This window comes from Gymnogyps californianus, chromosome 1 (assembly GCF_018139145.2).
Source record: "Gymnogyps californianus isolate 813 chromosome 1, ASM1813914v2, whole genome shotgun sequence".
Lineage (NCBI taxonomy): Eukaryota > Metazoa > Chordata > Aves > Accipitriformes > Cathartidae > Gymnogyps > Gymnogyps californianus.
In genome coordinates this window covers 146,698,628-146,720,153 of record NC_059471.1, presented here as the reverse complement: position 1 = coordinate 146,720,153, position 21,526 = coordinate 146,698,628, and the positions used below count along the sequence as shown (strand labels likewise).

The following is a 21,526-nucleotide window of genomic DNA, read 5'->3' as shown; positions in this document are numbered from 1 at the left end:
ATCTACAATGTGTGAAGGATAGTAAAAAGCAAAGGAAATGCTGATCGATCATGACTTTCATGTGGATGGTTGCTGCGTTATTTTATAAATATAGTGATGCATTTTTTTTTCCCAGACCTTCCCCCCTTTGCAAAAAAAGATAACTGATGTGCCCTCTTAAGAATTATTTTTGGACCCATACCAGTATTTCATCTTCCTGTTGTGTCAGGGTGTTGCACAGGTTCTTTTTCTTTTCCCTGTCTCAGTACCCGTGTCCTGCAGTACCTGGAACTGAGGGACACTTCCAAAACCACCTGAACTGGCAGACAGGTACCTTGTGAACTTTGCCAACAGAGAAGTCTACTTGCTGTAGCCACTGTTTGGTACAACTTTTACAGGTCCAAATTTTGCCTGGTGCACATTATGTTCTGCTTTTACTTTAAAGGAATTGCACCCGCTTTTTTTTCTGTGGTCTGCAAGTGTTTTGTTGTACTGGATCAAAACTAGCGTCTGTTGTGGTGCTGCACTAAGCCTGTTTTTCCTGCATATGTTTATGTTACACTGGCTCTTATTATAATGAATTACACTTTCATTAGACCTGAGATACACTTTGCTTGGCAGTTGAGTGATCTTCAGTACGCTTCTGTGTGCGTGTGAGAGAGGGAGAAAACTCCTGTGAAGCTTGAGGCAAATGCTGGCTGGAAGCAAAGCTCCACAGCCCTGACTGCTGGGATTTCTGCCAGCGTGGTGCCTGTATGTGTGTTTTTTCTGTGTTTCAGTAAGTAAATACCTAAATTTAAACGCTTCCTCCTTCTCTCTCCTCCTTCCCTTGCTTGCTTTCTTTTGAATGTGGAAGGTAGCCGTTTCTCTGTTTGCTTCACTTGCTCTTGCATTTGGTTGAAGGGAAGGTGTTCTCTGACAGTGATGTTGAGGGGGAAGAAGTTGCATCAGTAGCCACCTTCAGAAGCAGAAGTTTGGGGATGGGAACTTGATAGCCTAGGCACTCCAGTAAAACTCTTCAGGAAAGATTGCCGCTTCCCACTACTGCATAGGACAGGGAGGTCTGCTTAAATAGTTGCCTGTGAAGTTGCATCTTTCTGCTCCAGACCTATAAAACTCGAGTTGAATACTCGTTTGAAATCTGTGAAGTGGAAAAAAGGGCTTTTAGACAGCATTTTGAATGCCTTTGTGGCCTGTGATGGTCTCAGAGCTTTATATAAACAATTTAAAAAACACTTGCATATTCAGGAGGCTCCAGAAACTTAGTTCTTCATGGCTTTCTCCATGGTGACTTAGTAAGAACAATTATATGTAAGGAAAGGTATATTGCCAAGCAACCTATCCTTTAAAATTAGCTCCCTGTTTTTTCCTCTTCGAGGGTCTATTATAAATCATGTTTAATAGAAACAAATACTTAAAAAACAAATTTTGTGCTTTATTAACTGGAAACACTTCAGTGTATCAGACCAGATAAGAGGGGTCCTAGTAAATAAAGGTGTTTGAAAGGAAAATACCCAGTGAAAGTTTTGATTTAAAATGCCATCTTTGCCATCTTTCAATTCCAGTATTTCATGGAAACTTGTATATTCTTTACTGCTCACTGAGTAAGACTACTGAAATTATATAACTCCTGCAAAAATACAGCTTTTGATGCTTTTTTTTCTGAGCTGTACTACTAGCAAAATTGTCATTTTATATTTTTTTATTGTCTAATTTTGTATTAAATCCTACAGATTATGAGGCTGCTGACCAATGTCTTAACATTTATCATTTTTGCTAATATCTTTTGGGATGTGTAAAAACAGATGACATATCATCTTTAAAGTTTTTCAATGAACTTGGTTTATAAGAAGGACAGAAATCTCGCTTCAAAATAAAATGTTGTAAGCAACAAGAATAAACACATGGTTCTCTCAAATACCTATGGGGAAGAAAAAACCTTTTAATCTGATTGAATGTTGAAAAGGATAACTTGGTTTCTTGATGGAGAGAGTAAAGCTGGCTAAGACTGCTGGAGATTTTTTTTTATTTGTTGTTTTTACATGTTGGCCACACCATTTTGTAAGGCTACTTTATTTTGTATTTTTCCATATACAAAGAAAATCCTCTAGATAAATTTAAAACTTCTTGGTTGAAACCCTTGATAAACTTTAATACAGAAGATTGAAAAAGAAAATTACAAACAAAAATATGTTTGAGCAATCAATGTCGTAACATCAAATGTTTATTTTAACAATTAATTTTAATTAGAACAATGATGCAAGTTAAACCTCATTAGAAATTCATATAATCTGTTCTGATCTTAAATCTCTTTTATGGTACAATATCTATCTTCTATGCTTGATGTGGGTATCAGTTGCTTACCTGGTCTGAAACACTGAGATGTTTTCAGTTGTTAAATCACACAAATGTTACTAAATTTTTTTGCAGTTAATAACATTTTAGCTTTTACTAATTGATCCATCTTCTTCATTGTGTCTGTAGAGTTAAAAGAATTTGACATTTGAACCAATATATTTTTAGTTTGTTGAATTGAACACCTAAGAGTATCTCTAGTATAGTGAATTTTACAGGAGTAGGTCACTACAGTTATCCTTGATCAGATAGGAGGTAGTTATTAAAATTGTTCTACACTGAACTTGAAGAGTTTGGGAGCCTAAATACTTACACTCATCAATGGGAGTCTTGGGCCGTCTGTCTGTAGTTTGTGTTCAGTAAAAAATATTGACTTAGGGTTTCTTATCTCTTTATACAAGCACACCAGGCTGATGAACCTTGAGACTAGTATGTTCTGATCACGGCCATACAATCTGTCTCCTGCTTATGTCCCTCCTTTTGCTCAACTTCAGATAAAAATGAACTGACAATATTGCAATCAGCAAGGCCTCTTAATAAACCTTGCCTTGAAGTAGTGTGGAGATGAGACTAAAAGGAAGCAGAGTGCGAATTGTGGTAACACTCTGCTGGAAAAGGTGGTTTGACTTTTATTTCCTTTTGGACTGAGCCTTGTATTTCTTTTTCTGCAGCTCCTGTCTGTCTTATAATTCAATTACTAAATGAAAGGATTTTTTTCTGGAAGTTGAATTAAAAACTTTCCCAGGTTAAAACTTTCTCTGCAGTGTTTGCCACAAATAGGGTTTAAGAAAAGTTTTTTGTTCTTAAGAGCAGATAAACTGACAACAAAACCATTAAATCTGCGTAATTTTCTAGCTGAGTACATTGCACAGTACATAGTAAATAGCATAAAAGGTGAACTTTTGGAATTATTTGGATGAGTGATACCTAGTATTATGGGTAAAGTGACTTCTGTTTAAATATGAATTAAATGAAAGAGTATCCTTTTGGTCCTCTCATTGCCAGTAGTGGCTATATATTTTATATATATACACACACACAAACACATATATACACAGGACACATTGTTCTTTATGCCTCTTTCAAGGACCCCCACTCCAAATTTCTTACATGGAACACTTGCATTTTGTTTCACTTTCACAATATAAAAGGATTTCTAGACGTCAGGAAAAATCCGAACCTTTTCCTGAAGTGCTCTTTATTCTTGTATCCTAAGCTAAACACGAAAGAGATTTTGCAATACGCTTCAGAATAGAGATCAGTCTGTGGTTTTTGTTCAACTTCAGGTGAGAGTGCCAAACCTGTCTAACAAGAAATTCGGGATTTCTGTTGCCTCTAATTACTCACTCTGTGGTTTAAAACAACAAAAAGTGCTATCAAATTCAGCAGTCAATTCAAATGCCGGTGCTTTAGCCTCTTCATTATAAACTTTTGTTTGGGTAGCTGCTGCTTCAAAACATTTTTGAGCTCAAATATGTAAGTTATGTGAAAATCTCGCGATTTTATACATGGAAAAGAACTACGTGAACTGAGACATAAGTAGAAGAAAATCTGTGGATTAAAGCCGTGATGTCCTGTTTAGCTTCTAAGTGGGGTTGGTTGTGTTTCACAGCCCTCAATGATTTGAGCCTGGGCTACCTGAGAGACTGTATCAGGCTGAGGAGTTGGAATTATTAGCATCCTGGTTTTAAGTAAGAGGGGGAGAGAGTCTTTTGCAGTTGTTGTTCAGTAAAGGAGTTGGTTTTTCTTTTCGACTTTTAGTGATGCTATTTGTAAGTCATTAAAGCAGGCAGAAACTTCTCAAACTTTTAATGAGGATTGAAGGTACCATCACTTCAGACAGGTATTGCAATCAACATTAACTTGTACGAGAACTTTTGCATTTCAATTATTTTATTAATTTGTTTAAAAACTGCCTTGTGCAATTGGAAATAGGGTTTTCAAAGAAATTATGGTAACTTAGGGTTTTTATTTAATTTTTCAAGGAGGTGAAGAGATTAATCTGGAGTTGGTTCAGAACCCATGTCTCTTGTACAATTTCACCAGGCCTGGTATATAGGAGATTATGTAGCTAGCAGAGTGAATCTGTAAAGAACAAAATTTTTCACTGTTTGAAGATGGGATAAGCACTTCTAGGAAAAATGGGAGTAGGATTTGCTGACTGGCTCTTGTGTTCCTATCTAATTTCTTTGCAGCAATAGGGACCTAAATTGTAATGAATAGAGGTGAATACGTTCTGGATTTGATTTAACTGCTGAATTCGACAAGTGTCTCTTACAGCTGTAGTGGGAATGGTCAAAAGCAGAGCTTATGGGGGAGTTTTGTGGTGTTGTTTTTTTCTGTCCAAATTTGACATAGGTATGGTAACCACAACAAGAAATCAAATGCAATGCAGACAAAGCTGTAGTTGGCAGCTGTTAATTTGTTTTGAGCAGAGACAAATATTTCAAGTCTTCTGACTAGTTTATTTTTCTTGAGTTGAAGTAATTTGCTTTTTACTAATTGAAAAGCTTGTCTGCACTACTAGTTTGAAAAAAAAAAATTAGGGACTTATATCAGAAAAACAACTGTCTCAAACTCTTGTCCTTTCAATTCTTCCTTTCTTCTGCTGTTTGACCTTCTATTTCTCTTTTTCCTTTTTATTTTATTGCTATATATGTGCCATTATTGTTCACCTTACTCTTTTCACTGTTATTCTGCTTGCTTCTAACACTGGTAGCTCAAATACTGTTAGACATGATCTTCCCCAGCTGGACTGCATGCCAGATTTCCCTAAGGAGAATGTAAATACTGAGGTCAGTTCAGTATCAAATGCCTGCAGCCTGAAATGAACCCTGCAGGATATTCTGCTGTTCAGTCAAAATTAGGACCTGCTCAGGATATAGTGCTAAATATTGAAAAGTCAAGACTTTAAATTAGATGTTATGCTTTACAGATTATTTTTTTTTACTTTAATTAAGAGCTTACTTTTTTTCCCCAAACTAAAAGCCAAAGAGTGAGCACTAGGGACAGCTCACTATAATCATGGTAATTAACAGATATGTTTAAAAACATCACTATATATACTGATGGATTACTTGACATATTTCTTTAAGGTTGTAAGCCAGAGGAAGCGGTATATGTGTGTGCATGCTCACCTGCAACATATTTAAAACGGTGATACTTAAACATTGAACTAATGTGCTTTTGATAGCAAATAAAATCTTCAGCCCATCTATTCCTCCATGTTTCCCCTCAGCTCCTTCCCTCCTCCTTTTCTCTCTGAAAAAGGATGGTGGGGAGAGAGGACTGTGGTAAACTCACATAGCAGAGCAAAACCAAATTGCTTTTTATGACTTTCTCCTGTACTTAATACAAACCTGCTAGTCATTCTTTGAGGGAGAAATGCTCAGTGTGTTTCCTTTAGATCAGTGATGCTCTTTAATTGGCCATATGATAGTTTGAATTACTTGCATCTGTGTGCTGCTAAGGACTTGATGCAGCACTTCTCATTTTACAAGGGGTGAAAGTATAGATTAACAATTGAACTTGATTTTTTTTTTTTTTGCTTTGTAATGCTGTCAGTAGGTTGGTGTACTTGAGGCGTGTTTGTCTTTTGAACTGTTGTCTATGAAAGATTGGCTGCTATTAGTTTTGGCGAAGGAATCCATCTAATTGATGAAACTAGAAGAAAATAACGTCTGAATGTTAACGGACAAGTCGGGTTGAATTGTTCTTTGGTGTATTCTGTTGGCCACACCATGACAAGACTGATTCATTCTCCATTTATCTCCAGGTCTCTAAGACGTCATGATAATGTCACTGTGAAATGACAACAGAAAAATATGGCTTGTGGTTGGGGAATTTTTGCTTTCTTTTTATCAAAGCTGTTTTATTTTTGTGAGGAGATAAATAGTGTTGCGGCCATTAGATAAGTCCAAACTGCTTTACAGTGCTTTTGTAATGTTCCTGGTAAGGTTTTACCAACACATCTGTGGTTTTGTGTGGGAGGCTTTCATGATACTTAGATGAAGAAATATTTGATTATTGAATGCTATGCTTTGATTTTCTTAGTGGATTAAAGTGGATATTGAAAGCAACTGTTAGAGGTATTGAAGAAAAAGTACAGCGCTGAACTGAGAATAAAACAGATTTTAAAATGGAAAGCATTTGTAGCTGTCTTGTAAGTAAAGTAATGTTAAGTTCAAATTAATACATTATGAAATGGCTCATTCTGAAGCAAGGATAAATGTATTATGGAGTGTAAGACCGTCTATGAAGAACGGTACTCAAATACATGTCTTGAATGGTTTTATTAATACGTAGTTTTGTGCCATTGAACAGCATTTTTTACTATACTTGAAATTATTTATTTGGAGATCACCTTTACATACCATTTCTCTCTAAAAATGAAAAGTATAAACACCTGTGTGCTGGTAGGACAATGGTTAAAATATTCAAGTGAAAATTCAGGTTAATGGCTGTGAAGTAGTAGGAACAGCTAATCTACCAGTTCTGTGCTTTCTTTTAAAATGAAATAAAAAGCTATTTTTGTTACTTAATCAAAAGAATGTGGGTTTTTGTTGTTATTTATGAAATGATATAATAGTAATTTCTAATTTCCATTTGAAAATGATGGGAATTTCATCAGGAGGATTACAAGAAATCTGGTATGTGACTAGCTGTGTAGGATTTGTGAAGTTTGTTTGGTTTTGTTGTTTTACAACACTTTGCAACAGCACTGTTGAATTTCTAGAGCCTTAAAGACAGGGAATAAAGATGTTGTAAATACTAATATGTGCATAACTTCACCGTATGGATTGACTCTGTTTTGGCTTCTGGAGCTGTACAAGTGAATGACATGATGTCTGTTCAACTCATCGTTGCTTCAGTGCTCTTCTTGCTCTAATTCTGTAACCCCAGGATTTATTTTGGGGAAGATCCAATACTGTTGGCTGAGAAGTCTACAAGGGCATAAGTTTGGGTTTTTTCCCTATAAAATAGAATATTGGTCTGCTTTAGAAGCTTCTTTTGAAGTATTTAATGAATCCTCCTCATGAGGTGTGATGATTAAACATAGTTCCCTGTGCATCATTAAAACTTGAAAAAAAAGTGCTGATATTTGTTTTTCATTTCAGTAGGAAAGGATGCAGGTCTATTCTCTCAAATCTGGTTGCATTTGCTGTCTTTTGTACAGCTACATTCCCATTAAAACACTGTTTTTTACCGTTGCTGAACCAAAAAGAACCGTTCAGGGCTCTAAGGACAACTGTAGTTTCCTCCTCATCTGAACTGTGTGTCCATTAAGTGCATGCTGGGACTGACATTAGATGTTGGAGTGTAGCCTCTGTAGTGTTGTCTCTCTGCAAACCACTGTCAGCACTTATATCTGTAGTTAAGCGATTTGGCTATGCCCCCTTTTATGTAGATTAAATATTACTCTTCCTGGTCAGTGAAGATGGATTCCTGGAGTTCTGAAAATGAGTTCCATTGCAATACAGAGAAGAGGACGGCCGCAACACCTGTACTCCAGGTGCACTTACAAGTTGCATCTGTTTGGTTTTGTCACTTTAAATAATTTAATCCAAAGTTAGAGGAGTTCATTAGCATCCCTAAAAATATGTGGAGCTTATTGGCAAATTATCTTTCTTCGTATACAGGTTTTTTTGATAACAAAGAGTAAAACTAACTTTTATTTAAAATGGGGGGATTAAACTGAAAACAGCTGATTGTTTCAAATCCTGATCATGCTGTAGACAGTAGAATGTTGTATCTGAGCAACTACTAGAGTATCATTATCTAAAAATTAAAGTTACAGGAAATTATATTGCTGTGGCAAAATTAGTTTGCTTTATTCCCACAGGCACTAATTATTGTTCTAAACTGAAACATGTACTTTTCTGCAAAGGATCCTTGTAAGGAAAACATAATCAAGAGCCACTAAACTCTCTGGTCTTATTTTTAGAGATAAATTGTGCTATTTCATTGGTTGCATTCCAAGTTATGTATTGAAATGGTAAAAACAAAAAAAGTTGCTTTAATTCTGTGTAATGGTACATACTTAGCACTCAGCACTCAAATAAAAGAGATGGGAAGGGAGAAGAATCTAATTTCATAATACATTTCCATAACTTAGCAACTTGGGTTTCAACTATGTGTTTAAATACTTGATTTTTTTTAATTTGCATCCAAAACCACTGTTCTTGTTTCTTCATTTTTCAAAGAAGCTCAGCTTTTCATGCTTTTAGACCATGTTTTGTACTGCACAAAATATCATGGAAATGCTTGTTCTAGAGTTCTCTAGTGATACTGCTTTGAGCTGTTTCTGTATATGTTCAGATCTCTCTTCTTTGGTGTTCTGATAATTCTTTGGGCCACCAGAAACTATATGAGACCATTACTAGTCTGTAATCTCTACTTAGATATTTAATATATATTTACTTGCTCAAGGTGAAATAAAGAAGAGTATATAAATATTGTGTGTGGAACAATCTTTGAAGCTGTGATTTTATTTTCAGTAATTAGCTGTACTCATCTTCCAGTGTTACTACTTTATGCTATTATGATTCACCTGGTAGCGTAGTAATGGCCAGGATAATTTGGGAAAAACTGACTCTCAGAAAGCTGAGAAGATACAAGTCCTGAAAAAGATAACGGTATCAAGATATTAGTTGATGTGCATCAGTAACTAAGCAACCTATTGAGTGATAGAAATATTTGATGAATTACACCAGTAAATAGGCAGGGAACTGAGTGGGGAAAGGCAGCATGCTTCTGAATGGACACATTTCTTCAGAATAAAAACTTTTAATGGAGAAAAAAAAATCTACAAGGAAGATTGCTTTGTGCTTCTACAAATACTCAGGAATAGAATTGGTGTATAGTCCCAGCAGCTGAGGAGAGAATAATCAATACCCTACATGAATTTAGGACAGGAATTTATATACAATTACTGTTCTCTTGAGCTTAAAGGAAACAGCTATGTTTTCAAGATATGACCTGTCTGGGCAGTAGATGAACTGAATAGTGTGAATTCATCAAAAGTTTATGTATCTTTATAACCTATTTTGAGGAAGCTGAAGTGGTTCATGTTAAATATTTTACATGGCTGAGCTCTTCCTTTCGAAGAATTTTTTTTTATCTAACCAAAGTTAACCATCTGCTTGCAGGGGATCTTTTTGCTACAAAAACAGATTAAAGGTTTTCATTGTGGTACAAGATTAGTAAATGGAAGAATATGAAGTTAGTGGTCAATTAAAATATTTTCTTGTTTACCCTGCATAAGTAGTTCAGCATTAAAAAAAAATTATTATGAGGTCTGTAATGACATTCTATAGAGAACTTCTTCTGGTGAATGTTTTTTCCTCTTTATATACTTCTTAATTATGACTGCTTAATTGACCTTCTCTTCTTCTTTTTTTCCTGTATTTGCCTGGGGAGAGGGACTTTCCCAAAGCAAAATAATAACCAAAAAAAGCACATCTGTGTAGTGTTAATACTGGTTCAAGGGGTTTTTTAGCTGACTTGTAATGTTCATTCTTTAGGTAGTGATTTGAAAATTGAAATCCCTTTAAATCCCTTTCTTTGCAGATTCTACCACTGGTTTCTTAAAAAAAAAAAAAGTGTAATAATCTTCTGCTTATTTAAGGTAACTAGGAAGAAAATTGCCCTCTCACTCTAAATGTGCTGTGTTGAATACTGAATTCAGCAGTAACATGCAGTACAGAGGACAGTATGAGCTCCATGTTCTTTCAGACTGTCTTTTCAAAGATTTCCATATAAATCCCAGTTGTTGTGAATAGTAGTACAGATTTTGTGAAGTGGGCACTACAGTTAAGCTATGAGTCTTGTTTCCCAGAAGCAGTTAAATAATAGCATTTTTTTGCTCCCTGATGTGACTTGAACATCTACACAGGCAATCTGCAGATGATAGAAGCTATTTTATCACTTCAGTCTATGGAGCCACCAGGTCCTACATTTTAGTGATGTCTTTCTAGAACATTTTCATTTGGAAAATAAAAAGGAGATAATTCTTTTTGATTCTTAGGTGTGGTTTTTTTTGTCATGATGCCACTGCTTTTGACTGACCTTTTCATGCAAGGATTTCTAGCTCTTTTTAACAAGATTTCCTATTTGAAAGGCAGCACTAATTTCTAAAATTTAATTGACATCTTCATGATGTTAGGCTTATGAATTGACAGAATTGCATGCCCTCAGGATATAAAAAAAATATAATCTATTGATACTCAGATTATATTTTATCACTTTCATTTAGGAAAAAGATGGAAGCTGTGGCCTTGATCCACAGTGTAGAGAGAACAGACTTCTTAAAATCAGACTCCAGTTGAAAAAGTGACTGTAAAGGCTTGACATCTGAAATAATATTGTTCCAGTTAAGCATGTCTGGAAATATGAGCATAGTTTTATGCTGAAGTAGTGCTGGTTTAACAGGAAAATGATATAATAGAACTAGAGAAGGTACAGAGAAGTTTGACAAGGGTGATCAAAGATGGAAGCTCTTCATTTGAAGAACGCCTATAATACTTCACTGAGAGCTGATGCAGAGAGTGTAAGTCTATAAAATTATAAATGGTAGAAAGGAGAGTAGAGAACACATTTGCTGTATGTTCCAATAAAAGAACTAGCAGGAGGAATTACGAATCAAGAAGAGTTGACCCTTGTGGCTAATGTTCAAAAGGTCTGAAAGAAACGCATATGTAATTAAGGAAAGGGACTGAAAACATGTAGAAAGTATAGCTCAGGATGCTGTAGGCTCTAAGTCTGCATTCATGGAAGAAGAATATGTAGTCACCTCTTTCATTTGGTATCCCACCTCTGAGGTTTATAATTGCCGAAGCAAGGTATCGCTGTGCGTCTCTCCTGTTCTGATGGGCTCTCCAAGACGTTTGCTACTCATCACAGCTGGGAACAGGGCACTGTGTTATGTGGACTTTTGATCAGACCTAGTTCAGCTGCTGTTAAGAACAACACTAATCACCAAGTTATAAATATTCATTTACTAGTAGTAAATGAAAGGAATGTGCTTTTAATTATGGTTATGCAGATTCTTAGGAATGGTCTTGCCGAGTATCTCTGACTAGTATCTTATCACTAAAGCTTTGATGGATGCTGTGTGTGCACAAAACATTGCTATATGGGAAGACTTAATACTTTCCCTATAATAATGTATTGGTCTTAACTTGTTTTGAAAATAAACTATGTAAACATGAAAATGCTACTGATCTTCCTACTTAAGCTTTACTATACACACAGATTTAATGAGAGGAACATAAAACTTATGAAATCATTAGATACTGTGCTAGTTGAGTATTGATTTAGACTGATTAACTGACTTAACTTTTTGCACGAAGAGGTTTGTGTGAGTAAGGTGGTACCTGGCAAAGAGATTTTAAAGCTGAATTGTTTTTCAGATTGTAAATGGAATTGAAGTGTTAAACTTGTACCTGCTTTCAGAAATCCTATGAGATCATTTTAGAGATAGCTGGAGACTAACTTAGATGATACAAGCTTGGGGAGGGTAGAGTGAGATATTTTAAACAGTCTAAATGATGGACGGATTACTTATTTGCAAAAAAAAAAAAAAAATTATATTCTCCTCTTTTCTCCCTTTCTTCCCAAAAGACATGGCTGTTCTATCTAAGCACGTGGGCATTTGAAGGATTATTTTTTCTTCAACTCTAAATCAGTACTTGGATTATTAGGAAATAACTATCCTTTCTATATTACTCTCTCAAGAAATAAATTCTTTGGAAAATATAACAAGTGGGATACAAATATAGTAGAGCTTTAATCATAATTTATACAAGTTTTTTCTCTAAAGTTATAGATTTGATTTTTTTTTTTTTTTTAATCAGTGAAACTGTAGGAATTTATTGGAGGAATGAATCTGGAAGCTTTCTTACAGATCTCAATGTTGGTCAACTCTGAAAATTAAATTTTGTTTTCCTGCATGCGGCCCATAACTGATGTCAGAATTTAGAGTTGCAAAGTAACAGGCATATTCATAAAATCTAAAAGACAATGACTTACCTTACTATTGCTAATACTAAATCACTGTATGTTGTATACACAAAACTCCAAAAGGCTTTGGAGTACAAGAACTCTCTATTAGAAAGCTCTGTGAAAGGTTTAGTTTTTTGGAATCAGTATTATCTTATGTTATTAAAGAAAAGAGAAAGCCTGTGTGGTTGTTCCTTTTCAGATATTTTGAAGTGTGGAAATACAGACTTCCTGGCTGACACAAATGATGTTTTTTGCTGTTAAACTACATTTATGGGAATAGACGTGTAAACTGTCTCAATGTATAGGAATCAATTCCTAAATTTGCTGGATTTGCCTCTGGAATATCTTTAAAATATAAAGAGAATGCTATAAAGAGAATTTAGCTAGTAAAAGCTGCTTAGTGTAACACCACCTGGATTCCTAGTCTAGGATTTATTTGCATTTAATTATTTCTCATTTGATTTGGGAGGAACAAGATTAGGAATAAGTATATAATAATACCAGAAACCTGGGTTCTCATTTTATCTAGTAAACAAATAAAAGAGAACTAAGTAACAAGAATATTGGAAACTGGTAATTTATAAATCAGATTTGTTCATTTAAGCTGCTCGTCAGCAGGAATTAGGTTGTGAAGCATTCTACCAACACTGCCTAAATTTAAACCTACCAGGAATTCAGCCAAGCTTTTAAAGGCATTTGATGACTTCTTTGCATGGCTTATCCATTTCTGAAGAGAGAATAAGAAAATAACACAACTAAAGAATAACTGAGTTTCCAAATGTTGATAAAGATCTTGCCATGCTTTCCCAATTTTCAGGCTTTTCAATTTGAACTGTGTTGTGACTACTACTTTGCCCAAAAAGATGTCAGTTTAAATCTTGAAAAACAATAGAAGAATTGTTTGGCGGAGAAGTCAGCAACTAGTGTCTTGGCACTGTCTTCAGCTTTTTAAGCCAGGTTGCTGACAGCAAAAGCATGAACAGAACATTGGGGGGGGGGGGAATCTTCAGTCTTCCAGAAGTGAGTCTAAATGGAAAATGGACTCCACTTTAGAGAGACTATATGTTTCTGTGCAATTACTTTAAAATTCTTCTGTATAAAATAACACTTGAAAAATATTTTTACCTGAAAATAGGTTCTGTTTTCTTTACAGGTTAATTAGCTCTTGAAGTTACTTACATCTACTCTTTAATCCATGTGTTGGCACTTCCGCATCAAAAATGATAAATTATTGGGGTGCAGCTACATTTGTTTCTGACTTTCATTCCCAAGAAAAAACTCTTAGGATCTAATTCTTGCAAAACTCTTTGTAATAGATGAAGGAATTGGAATACAGGAAAAAACACAAGGAATTGTCTTAGAAGTTATGTCAAAGGCTGCCACAGTAGCATTTGCTCTCTGCCACTGTTTGATGTATACTTTTTGAGCAGGCTTGAAGCAATGGTAAATTGAGGCTGCTTTAAGTGCTGACAACATAAAGTATGTAAACAAAAAAACCCCAGACAAGTGAATTCTGTAACAAAAATCTCTGATTGTGAATGGAATTGTCAGTGTAAGTTACCATTTGTTAATCATAACCATTTTAAGAGAGTGGGCATGCTGTGCAAAACAATTATTTCATGCTTTGTACATTCTCTCTGAAGCACCCATGAAATCAGTTGCTCTTTCATAACTGGTCAAAGAATTGTGTAGTATGGATGTAGGTTTGCCAAGTCCAAAGTTAATGGCTTACTCCAAGGAGAAAGGGTTTTTGGTTTTTTTTTAATATTTTTTTTTAGCGTACCTTTGGAAAACTTTCCCAGGATAGGTTCATCTTAGCTTAAATTGATTTGAAACTATCTAGAAAAGATCAGTCCCACAGATTCCTTTCCCTGTAGTCATATAGTCCTTCCTCTCTTATGATGGCTTTTTCAATCATGCAGTCATAGGGCAGGTCAAATCAAACTGAAATTTCTCTATTGTAGGAATAGTTTTCAGTCAGATGTGTGAGCTGACTTGAACCTGTATCACTTTCAAGAAGTGCTTCTGCAAATACCAATTCATCAGGCAGTATCAGCTATTCAGAGAAAAGACATTTATGTTGGCATAGCTCCATCTGTCTTAAGAGGATTTGTTAATGCTGAAGTGTTTCTCACTAAATAGCATGCTGCATGGTACTGCTATATGGGGAAAAATCCGCTATCTAGATCTGCTTATAGTTTTTATGCAGTGTTCTTATGTGCATACTTAAGTAATGCCAGCTCAGTATTTCCCTGCAACTCACTCGTGTTTCTATTTATACTTACAGTTTTCTTTGATTAGCTAAAACAGTAAGTAGGTGCTATTTCTAGCATAGAAGGCATATTGAAATAGAGATGTAAAAATATTCTTTGAAGTCTGCTTTTATGGCTGCCTCCAAAATCAGCAGAAGCTTTAGAATCCAGCAAAATTGTTAATACTGTTTATTGAACAACTTGCCTGTCTGTTCACAGAAATTTGAAAAAGAATGCTGTAGTATATAGCTGAAATGGTATATGAGTCAAGTTAAAATGTAACTGTACTAACAGGAATTGATTAGAATAGTAGAATTAACTGTTCTGGTTTAGCAGTGTGTGTTGAGATCTTTAATAAGTAGGACTATTCAAGATGAGTTCAAAACCTTTGATTACAGTTGTAGATACGAGTCTAAACTTTTATGAACTTCTTTTAAAAGTGACTTTGGGAATGGGGGAAGGCTACTTCCCCTTCATGTGTTTTCCTGACTAACATATATGTGTGCATGTATGCACATGTGCGTGTATACATATGATACAAGGGTTGAGATTTGTATAGTTTTCTGCTAGTTTCTATGTTAAAAATTCAGGTCCTCTCTTGGACTTCTAGATGACAGCTAGAGGACTATTGAAGTTGACATAACAAAATGAATGCCAAGCTGACTGAGCAGGTAAAGACTTTTTTCAATCTCCAGGTTAATAATTTTATTTTAATCACCAATCCCTAATGAATAACTATGAGAAAAGGTAGAGGTGTATTTAGATAAAATGATTCATGTTTGAGATCTCTAAAATTCCAGCAAAACCAGAAAAGAATTGACTTAGCGTTGCTAATGTTTCTGTGGTAAAGTGGGCAATGAAGGTAGAATAGAAGGGGGGGAGCACCAGATATAAAATAATGGCAAAAGGAATGTTTACCTTGGCTACAAATTCCTGGAGGAATTTGAGTCCTTAGGTTGCCTTTGTGCTCATTACTATAATTAATTGTAAAAAAACAAAACAAAAAAAACAAACAACAAAAGTTGACTTCAGAAGTGCAAGTCATTCATCACATTGATAAAATAAAGGAAAAGACCATTCATTTATCTGACTTGTTTGTAAATACTGTTTTTTCTCCGCAGATTATTTGATGTGTCTGTTGGTTTTAAAGGCAGAGAACATAAGCTATATTTGCTCCACCTGTTATCACAGCATAGCATTAAAAACATGAACCTATATGCCTAGAAATAAAGGAAGTATTTCTGACTGAATACCAGGAGTTTTGTCAGTTTTGGGAAGATGACTTAAGGAAATGGTTCTGCCTTGAAAAATACTGTCAGAAACAAGTTTTCAGTGCAGAAACTCTATTATACAGAATAGACAGCTGCTGCTAACTTTTTCAGTGCTATTTGACATAGCAGTGTAATTTTGTCAGCAATGGTAGGGGCTTTTGCCAGCTCTTGATGATAAGAAAATGTAAATATCCTTGAGAAGTGCATAATCTGTGATTTACCTCATCTCAGTTCTTGCCCAGAGAGGCCGTGGGGTCTCTGTCTTTGAAGACTGTCAAAACTTGACTGCACAAGGCTCTAATTAGCCTGAACTAGATTTGAAGCTGGCTGGCCCTGCTTGGAGCAGGGGGCCGGACTAAATGAGCTCCAGAGGTACTTTCCAGCCTAAATCATTGGGTGATTTTTGTGAGTGAAACAGTGGATCTTCCATAAGAAGATAATATTGTAGTAGCTTTTTTCCACGGGCATCAGCTTTTGGCCGAAGTGTGGAAGGAGGAATACTAAGCAAAAACGTGACTACATACACCGATTTCTTTTCTGAGAAATGCTTGATATCAGGTTGAGTGGAGACTGATCTTTTGCTGCTTTTGTGTTTACTGATACACTTGTAGCTTACAGAGTTGTAAATGTCTCTGAAATTGCACAGTTTGTTCAGTAACGATGCAAACTGGGCACCTTCATGGATCCCAGTGCCAAGGAGAGGTGAATTTTCAGTTTAGTCCTTCTGAGCTAAATAGTCAAGACAGACTTTGAATGTAGAAATTAAGTTTTGTCTGTGTGTACCTGCGAGGGAACTGAAGCTGAGGTGGTTGGCTCAAACTTAGTTCAGAGCAGACTGATGTGATGCAGTCTGGATTGGGGTGAATGCCGTAAGCAAGTACTGTCCCCAGGCTTCTAGTAAAAGCTATAGGTTGAGTTTGTTTGCAGTATTGGAGTTTTGTATGATGTTAAGAGAATACTTAAAACGTGTTTTGGGGGAGAAGACCACTTCATATCTGAGTGGATATGATGAAACGTCGATGAATAGTAGTTGAAGTATAGATTAAAAGTTAATGAGATGGGTTAAGGCACCAACTCGTCCTGAATGTGGTGAGCTGAGGAGGAGAAATTTATGGTGCTTTTTCTTTGTGTAGTATTTTTATTGTTTCTAATATGTTCATAGATTTTTTTTTTTGAAGGCAAGAATTATTTCTACTTCATGTTAGTTTGTATAGTTTGTTTGGAAGCTTTAAGTGCTACAGTAACTATGAATAAAAATCCTCTCCATACTGTATTGAATTTGGAACTTAGAACTTTTTTCAACAAGGTTTTTGTAAGTTTAGAAGTCTTAATAATCGAGATTATCTCTTCTTTTAGGACCCAGATCTGTAGGACAGGGCATTTTTCCTGGTCTTGAGCTTTAACTGACAACTCAGGAGTAAATATAACAGCAGAGGGAGCTTGATAGTGTTAGCATCTTTAAGTGCATCATTTAAAAACAACAACAGCCAAACAAAAAAATCCAACACTTTGCATACCTTCTTGAGAGCGCTTTGTGGTGCACTTAAATAGAAACATACAGTGAAGCTGCAGAGCAGTACTGGCAGTTGCCTCATTTGTGGTTTGGTCCTGTAAACTGCTAGTTGGTACAATAGAGGTGCATGGGCAGGAAAATCTCTTTTGCTTTTCAAACATTTTTCAATACCATGGCTGATGATGATACAGTGTTTCTCAGTTTGGTTCATATTGGGTTTTTTCACATGAATGGATAGCAGAACAACTCAAATGTTAAAATTTGTGATTTTATGGAAATTTTTTGTACTTTTAATCTGTTTTCATGCTTTTATATGTGCATGTGTGTCCATGAAACATTTGATTCTGAATAATTTAAAATGGAATTGGAGGAGGATTGAGTGTGACAGCTTTTCTGGATGTTACCAGACAACATAAGGTTTGTTTTGTGGTGTGTGTGTTTTGTTTGGTGGGGTTTTTTTTTGTTGATGGGGTTTTGTTTTTGGTTTTGTTTTTTTTTAATTCAGTAGTAGTTGAATATTTGCTTACAACTATAAGCATGGATGTTTCTGATTTGCTATGTGCTATGTATTCTCTAGAATGTTGTTCTTCTATTACATAAACAGAGAGTTAAGGAATGATACATTGTGCTGCATTTCTTTTTTTAACGTAGGTAACTAATAATACAGCTGGGTTTGAAAGTCTCAACAGTATAATACACATGAAATAAGTTGCATTAAACAATGCTAAATAAGAGTAGTGCTCCAAGTATGTGTTAACAGTGCAGATGTAAGCTACCATTATTTATTTATTTATTTGAGTTGACTATTTGTTGATACAATGCATTCAAACAAACTGTATGTATGAAGTCTCAGGTGTATATAGGTTTTTAGCTACTAAACATCTCTTTCCATAACATTATTGTAATATATATATATTTATTGATGTGAAACAGAGGTACTTTCATTTGTTCTTTTTGCTCTTAAGAAACATATTTTCCAACATTTGTACTGACCTGCAAGTAGGCTGGAAAACAGTGCTATCTTACGTGTTTCCTTTTAGCTTTTATTTATATAGTGTAGCTGTAAATATTACCTGTAAATATGGTAAAAAGAGTCAGAACTTCATTAAATTTGGGGATCTTGTTGTTACTACTTGCGCTATGTGAATTTTTTGATGGTTTGAGTCTGTTGCAGTGCTCATTACAAGTAAACCTAGTTTAATTTATATTTCAAATATAATTTAAAAATTAAACAGTTCCCTCTGTTATGTGGGAGTCTAAAGTGGGAAAAGAGGAACATGGACTTTTGTAGAAAAGGTGTGTAATGATGGACTCATTTTTTGTTGTTGTTGTAGAGGATCTTTTATAGAAGTTAGATAACATATGCACTTATTTTGGGGAGTTTCATTTTTTCCATTTTGACTATTTTTTTGTAACTACTGCCTTTTCATGCCAATAGATTAATTTCCTGATCTTATTTCATAGGTATGTTTTTCTTGAAGAAATAAATTGCGGGGAGAACGTCTGGGATTGTAACTGTGGTCCCACTGATGTACACACAGACCTGTAACTCAGTTGAGGTCACTTTTTTGAGTTGACTGGGTTTTATGCTCTCTCTGCAGACTTCAATTAGTATAAATTTCCTGTGGCAAATGCAGATCACTTCACAGAAAAATAGCTTTCCCTCTTTATGTGCAAGAAAAGTGACTAGTATAGGTACAGCTACCTTCTGACATCTTTGTTGTCTCATTCTTCTCTCTCTCTGTCTTCCTCTCATGCATGTCCTGCCTTTCCAGTGTATATATGGCCTTACTTTGTCTTACAGCTGTTGTCACATGGACAAGGCCATCTGTGTCAGCTTAAGTGCACTGAGAGTGTTACTAAAGGACTTGAACTAAAGGACTGTTGACTTACATGTTGTTGTCCTCTGTCTTGATTGTCAACCAAAGCGAAGCCAGGCTAAAAGATTATTAGGGGGCAGATGTGACCATGGAGAGATGAATTGATATGCATATCGAATGACATGTGAATACAGTAAGTAATTTCAGACATGCCTGGTGTGGGTTAGAGCTCAAAGGTGATTAATTCCTACAAAGTTTTGTGAAAATAGGTAGAAGGACCTATTCTGTATCGGAAAAATATTATGCAGAGCCTCAAAAATTAATTCCTGTGTGAGATGTTAGAGAATCCACTACTTAATCAAAAAGTTCTTCCTGAATGAATTTTCTGGAGCCTAAAGAGGACGTGTGTGTTTGTTTGGTTTTTGGTTTGTTTGTTTTATCTATACTTCTGTACTAGTTCCAGACCAAAGCTGCATTACTGTGTAGTTCTGTGCTGCATGCTAGTATTTCCAGTTTGATAGCTGTTAGAGATTTCCACTGTGCTTTCACATCTTTAACGTGTTCTTAGCATTTGCTAGTAAAGCAGAATGAAGGCTGTCTAATAGATGTCTTCCAAAGTGTGGTGTTCATCAGCACTGAGAAAACAGAACAAGCATGAACTTTTGCGCACCTCCTAGAGAGAATCTGGGTTGGCGAGATCACCACTGCAGTTAATTTTAGTTCATGCTTCGGAAAAAAATTTGGAAGCATGGATGAAAAAGTGGTACAATGAAGAATAGACAGGAGGAAATTCTAAGTAATTTTTAGGGTGCATGGAGTAAAGTTTCACATTCTGGTGCAAGCAACCCCAGCTGCCGATACCATGGTGGCAGTAGCTGTCCTGAATAGTGTAGCGGGGAAATAAGTGAATTACCCTTTCCCTGCCCCCACCCTCCAAGGAAGAAGAAGTTGCGCTGATTCTTTTTGAATGGAGTAGTTTCATATAGACAAGGCAAACTATTTGTAAGAATAACAAAAATACTCTAAGCAGCTCATTTATGGAGCAGGATATTGAGAACCCCTTACCTGTGAAGTTTGCAACTTTTTCACTTGATCAAACTTGTTTCTTTCAGAAACTGAATGAATGTGAGTCATGACTGCAGTTCTGTCACGTTATATGAAAGGCTTTGATCTTTTATCTAACTCATGCTAATTTCTTTGATGGTGGTTTTTGAAGTAAAATCAGTGTACATGTGTTGTGGGGTTTTGGGGTGGGTGTTTTTTGTGGTAGGTTACTTTTGAGTATTCAAATAGTGCTCTCCTATTAGAAATGTTATTATTCAGGAAAAAACTGCAGGAGTTTAGCAGAGGGCAAGGAACCGCAAATACTGTACTTAAAGACTGCAAATGATACAGGGCTATTGAGGAGGCTTAATGGATCCAGGACCTTACTTCTAGGCACAGAGCTTGTAAAATGAGATTATGCACACCTGTACCTGGTAGGAGTGCTGTCCCTGTTCTAAAGGAGTGTTCCAGTTCTGAATGTACTGTTTTGGGTTTGTTTACCTAGAAATTAATCTTAACTGTGCAGCTTGATTGCTTAAGAGGGTAATAATTTCCAGGATAGTAGTACAGAAATATGAGAAAGATTAATTTGAGAATTTAAGACAGATTGGTTTTTGACTAGTGGAAGCAGAAGAGAAACAAGAAGAGAAGGTTGCTTCTTGTTGAAACGATCCAAATATTAAACTGTAGCCCTCACCTTTTCTCTCATAAGGCACAATGTAAGTTAGAATGAAGTGGAGTAAACACTTGTATTTTAGACTAATAATATGCTTCAAAGCATGAAGCAAGACTTGCTTGTTTTCATCTGTGGGAGGAGTCCTGTTATTATGTCTGTTGTGGCAATGTGTGAAAGTGTCTATTTTTTTGAGCTTCAGAGAGCTATTTTGTAATATTTTCCTCTCTTTACTTCGGTTTTATCAGTTTTCCAAATTAATAAAAAATCCACCCAATGTTTTTCTTAGACACCTATCAAAAATTAGCTATCCTGTGTCCAAGACTTCAGCATCTTTCTCATTTGATGTCATGAAATAGCAAGTGCTTGTGGAACTTCTTCCGTAGGTACTTAGCATCCCTTTTGATGAGTATTTGATCAAATACAAAAACCTCATCTTTGGGAACAAGAAAAATAATCAGTTGCTTTTGTGTGATTCATTTTACCTGAACTCAGTTGGACAATGGAGGACATTCATCAGCAAAGTTAGATTTATTGCTTTAAGACCAAGAATATTGTAGCTATTACAGATTATGCAATGAAGCTGTGGTGAATGTGAGGCTTAGTGAGATTTGTTT

General features: G+C 35.6%; 2 protein-coding genes across 4 annotated transcripts in view; both read left to right on the top strand.

The window, feature by feature from the left end:
- Positions 1-21,526, top strand: part of PLEKHA5 (pleckstrin homology domain containing A5) — a 171,618-nt gene that overhangs the window by 9,402 nt on the left and 140,690 nt on the right. The window lies entirely within an intron of this gene.
- Positions 1-21,526, top strand: part of LOC127017421 (pleckstrin homology domain-containing family A member 5-like) — a 54,455-nt gene that overhangs the window by 9,449 nt on the left and 23,480 nt on the right. The window lies entirely within an intron of this gene.